We start from the raw sequence: 5,647 nt of genomic DNA, 5'->3' as shown, positions 1-5,647 counted from the left end.
TGTCTCTGAGGACACACACTGACTGAGGACACACACTGTGTCTGAGGACACACACTGTGGTGGAAACTTCTAACATTACTACTCAATAAAAACACATGGACCTATCTTCAGGAAGCTGACTGAGTGCATCTGGTGTTTTGGTGACAGGATGAGTCTGGAGAGATTGAGATTTTCTGGGTGAGTTAGAGATCAACTGAACCAACCAGACGTTGATTTAAACTTCCCTTATCCGTCCCTTTAAGGAGAGTGTGCACCACACAACAGTGTAGAGTCACTGTGTCAGTGGGCGGAGCTTTATGGGTTGATCTCCAACTTAACCGAGCAGGTTAGCCGCTCATCAGAGGTTACCATGGTGATTTACCTCGTTAAGAAGTGGACGAGCCAGAGGACTGAAAAACTAAACCTGAAGTTAACCTGATAACCACAAATCCTGCTTGGTAGCACAGACCCTGGATCTGTACTGTGATACTGACTGTGTTTAGTAAAATACTGATGAAAGCAGCGTGGACTGACTCCAACCATCTACTGACCTCACAGTCTCCAGTCGACAGGTTGGACTCTGCTTTAGATCAAGCAGCTTCTTCACTCCTGAGTCCTGCAGGTTGTTTAGACTCAGATCCAGTTCTCTCAGATGAGAGGGGTTTGACCTCAGAGCTGAAGCCAGAGAAGAACAGCTGATCTCTGACAGTCTGCAGTGATTCAACCTGAATAAAGAATAAAACTTAACTGTAAATTAAACTGAGTTCATGTTTGAAAATAACATACAAATATTCATGTGAGCACAGACTCATAATATGGAAGATAAATATGAAATCAGACATGTTGGACTAAAAACGAGTCCTGATTCAGTAAAAATATATTATTTGGACCCGGTCTCTGTCCTGCAGATCAGTTTAGGAAATCCAGGACTAAACTCAGATGTGTTTTGACAAGTAACTGAATATTTAAAATGTCACAGATTAATTAATGAACGGATTCAAGTTATGTATGAAAAGGAATTATGTTAAATTAGAATTAAATGAGATCTATTGGGTATAAATGCTGGATTATAGATATGAGATCTACAAAGTCAGTCAGTGAACTGACCTCAGAGTCTCCAGTCGACAGGTTGGACTCTGTAGAAAACCACACAGCTCCTTCACTCCTGAGTCCTGCAGGTTGTTGATACTCAGATTCAGTTCTCTCAGATGAGAGGGGTTTGACCTCAGAGCTGAAGCCAGAGAAGAACAGCTGATCTCTGACAGACTGCAGCCCTCCAACCTGAATAAATAATAACAATAATAAACTTTATTGATATAGTTCTTTTTAAAAACAGATTTACAAAGTGCTTTGACAGCAAAGTAAGAAAAGTAAATAAAAACTTGAATCTATAAAAGCAGTAAAATGACAATTTAGACAAATAAACAAGTAAATAAAAGGTGAAAATGATAAAAACACAGTAAAAACACAACATCATATCAAAGCAAGTCTATAAAAATGGGTTTGAAGAAGTGATTTAAAAGAAGTCACTGACTCCGCCTTATCTCCTCAGGGGGCCGTTCCAAAGCCGAGGGGCCCTAATGGTAAAAGCACGGTCACGGTTTAGTTTTCAACCTGGACTTTGGAACAGCAGGATCCACCTGAGGATCTAAGGCTGCGTGCAGGAACATACGGGCTCAATAATTCTGTGATGTAGTTTGGGGCCGGATGCTTTAAAAGTGATCAGTAAAATCTTAAAATCAATTCTAAAACGGACAGGGAGCCAATGGAGAGAAGCGAGGATCAGGGAGATGTGATGTTGCTGTTTAATACCAGTGAGAAGCTGCTGCGTTCTGAACTGGTTGGAGGCAGGAGAGTGACTTTTGTCTTATTTCAGAGAGGAGGGAGTTACAGTCGTCTATTCTAGAGAAGACTAGTATAAAGTATAAAGGATTAAACTGAACTGTAAATTAAACCAGTCCATGCGTGAAAATAAAGGACTTTGACTAAACATCCCTGTCTCTGTTTTCAGACCTGCATTGAAGTCTGAGTCAAGTTGTTCTGGATATTTTCTGGAACTTTTCCTGCAGCCTCCTAATAAAGTTTATGGGTGAGTCCATGTGAGAATAGAGCAGGTGAATGTCCAGAGGATTCACAGAGAGCGAGTGGACGTGTTGATGACACAAACACGTGACGGACGTGAAACAGGAAGAACACAAATATCTCAGGATGAAGAAGAGGAGCCGTACACGGAGAAGACGAAGACGTCAACTTCGAAACACGAGGAGGTTCCAGAGCTTTTGGTGATGAGGGCCGACGCCGGTGTGGATGAGCTGTAAACAACAACACTGATCTTTCCACAGCAGAATTTATACGTCATGTCCGGCCTCCTGCTGCTCCACCCGTTCTTCATATGTGAAAGTCAAACTCCAGAAAATGTCCAGACACTATTTTACAGAGTTCATGACTGAAAACAGCTTGAACGTCCTCGTGTCCTCGGGGTTCAGTTGTTTGTAATATGTAACTTCACCACTAGATGTCTCTAAATATCTTGCTGGACATGTTCAGGAGTCGTACACGTGAACAAGTGGACTACGTTCACATGTACGACACCTGGAGACGTCACTAACTCCTTCACAGTGAACCTGTAACTTAACATAACTTAACGTAACCATGGTTATCATGGAGATATGTGTTTTGGCTCCACCCCTCGTCTGAATGTTCCCACATGTTCCTGTTGCTGTGAACGAGTCGGACCCGGACAATCTCCTGCTGCTGCTTCAGCTCCAGAAAATGTCCGACCCACTTTTCTGACCATGTTCCACAGTTGATGTGTGAAGAGGGCGAGCAGTTCTATGATCATGTTTTCTTGAAGTGGCGATGATCTGAGCAGCAGTTTGACCAGTTGAAAGTGGTGCAGGGAGCCTGAGGAACACGTGTGTACAGGGCGGTACAGAGATCTAGTGGTGAAGAGATAAAGGCATGGACGACCCCGTGTAAGTCCTGAAACCAGAAGAAGGGTTTCATGTTTGAAATGAGCCCAGAACACGAACGCAGTACGCTGTCATGTGGTCAGTCCACAGGACCACCGGAACAAGTCCTGGTTAGCTTCCACAGAAACATTACATGTACACATTGTCCAGCATTGATTGTTTCTCTGTCAGTAAAACTTCAGTCACATTGAGCCTGACTCGGTCCTCAGCTCATTCTACAAACATCTCTCAGCTCAGTATCAGTGTTCACTGATAGGAACACATGTTCTGCACTTTGACCTTCAAGCTCCAGTGTCGGGCTGGGCGATACAACGATATTGATAACTTTTCCTCGATGGAAATTTAAGACACGTCGATAGAATTCATCCCGTCCATGTTTTGACAGACAACACGAACCAATCATGTGTCTGGAATAGAGTCATACCCACATCAGGTTAGGTTGACGCACACAGCACAGAGCGGAGGAGCAGCTGCAGCAGCACATGTGTTAATGTTTGGGCTCCTGCAGTGAGGAGGACGACTCTGCATCGATGCAGTGACACAACATAATCATGTGTTCAGCTACGTTCAAAGTTTCAGTGGGTTTCCACCACTGAATAATTATAACACTGCTGCGTCAGGACCAGGACAGACGCTCATTAAAAGTCTGGTCGTCCTGTGTCAGATTCTCTGAGGGAGCTTCCTCCTCACTCCTGACCTGCGCTCACTTTACACTTTAACAATAAACATCAGCACTGATCGTCATCAGGACACGTACAGGACTGACGTTCACTTTGTGTTGGTTTGATTCTCTAGAGTTTATGAGACATATGTTTAAACCTGCGACACAACACGTGACGTGACGCACACAGTCAGGACATCAGGGTTAAAGTGACGGAACCATCTGGAGTCATGACATCATCCATTAATAACTAAATACATGTGATTATCAGTTTGTGTGTGAAGACGGACAGAGACGAGCAGACAGACACACACATTCACACACGCTCCCGCAGACAGAAGTTCCTCCTGCAGATTACGACGTAACGCAGTGTTTGAACTTCTTTGTTGCAGAAGAAGCGACGCCCCGTTGATCCAGGAACATAAATATGAATTCAGCAGGTTTTTATAAAGATCAGTTCTAAGTGTGAGTGATTAGAAAACATCAGAGGAGCAGAGTCACTTGTTGACCAGTGGCGTAATGCGCCTCATAATAAGAATTATGTTAATTAATGAATTAATAATATTATTTTTTCATTTTCAGCATAGTGGTTTGTATGAAACGTTATATGTAAAGTGCAGTGGCACAGGATGATTGTACGAGCAAGTAAATATCTGTTTTTAACATTTGCACATAAGAAAAACACTGTACATAAACACAAATGTGCAAAAAAGTTATTTTCTGGTTATTTAAATTATATCGTGATATATAGCGACTGATATGAAAACAATTAAAATTGTATGATTTTTTTCCATATCGCCCAGCCCTACTCCCGTGTGTAAGATTCAGGTGAAAGGATCTATAGTTAGAAACTGAATATAAAATAATAGAGATGTTTTTACTAGTTTCATCTAAATTGTACAAATTGTTGTTTTCTTTACTTTATAATGAGAGATTTATGTTTAAATACTTTATATTTAACTACATTATATTGACATACTTTATATTTACATCAGGAGCGGGTCCTCTCTACAGAGGCAACCATGTCTTTTACAGTAGCCCAGACTGGACAAACTAAACCTTTTGAGTTTCTATGACAACTGGAGCTACCACAGGTTCTCATTCGTGATTGGAAGGGGGTGAGGTGAGGTGAGGGGTGTTCAGCTGCAACATGACAATTCACCACTAGATGTCACTAGATTCTACACACTGACCCTTTAACAATAAAACATGATGTCTGACCTCAGAGTCTCCAGTCGACAGGTTGGACTCTGTAGAAAACCACACAGCTCCTTCACTGCTGAGTCCTGCAGGTTGTTGTTTCTTCTCAGATCCAGTTCTCTCAGATGAGAGGGGTTTGACCTCAGAGCTGAAGCCAGAGAAGAACAGCTGATCTCTGACAGTCTGCAGCCCCCAACCTGAATAAAGAATAAAACTTAACTGTAAATTAAACTGAGTTCATGTGTGAAAATAACATACAAATATTCATGTCAGCACAGACTCATAACATGGAAGATAAATATGAAATCAGACATGTTGGACTAAAAACGAGTCCTGATTCAGTAAAAATAGATTATTTGGACCCGGTCTCTGTCCTGCAGATCAGTTTAGGAAATCCAGAACTAAACTCAGATGTGTTTTAACAAGTAGCTGAATATTTAAAATGTCACAGATTAATTAAAGAATGGATTCAAGTTATGTATAAAGAGGAATTGTGTTAAATTAGAAGTAAATGAGATCAATTGGGTATAAATGCTGTATTATAGATATGAGATCTACAAAAGTCAGTCAGTGAACTGACCTCAAAGTCTCCAGTCGACAGGTTGGACTCTGTAGAAAACCACACAGCTCCTTCACTCCTGAGTCCTGCAGCTTGTTGTTGTTACTCAGATCCAGTTCTCTCAGATGAGAGGGGTTTGACCTCAGAGCTGAAGCCAGAGAAAAACAGCTGATCTCTGACAGACTGCAGAGATTCAACCTGGATAAAGAAATATGAATATTTGAATGTGTCCTCCTGTTGTTGTGGATCGTCATCATATCAACACAGACTCTCAAC

This window comes from Hippoglossus stenolepis, chromosome 1 (assembly GCF_022539355.2).
Source record: "Hippoglossus stenolepis isolate QCI-W04-F060 chromosome 1, HSTE1.2, whole genome shotgun sequence".
Classification (NCBI taxonomy): Eukaryota; Metazoa; Chordata; class Actinopteri; order Pleuronectiformes; family Pleuronectidae; genus Hippoglossus; species Hippoglossus stenolepis.
This window is presented reverse-complemented; position numbering follows the sequence as displayed.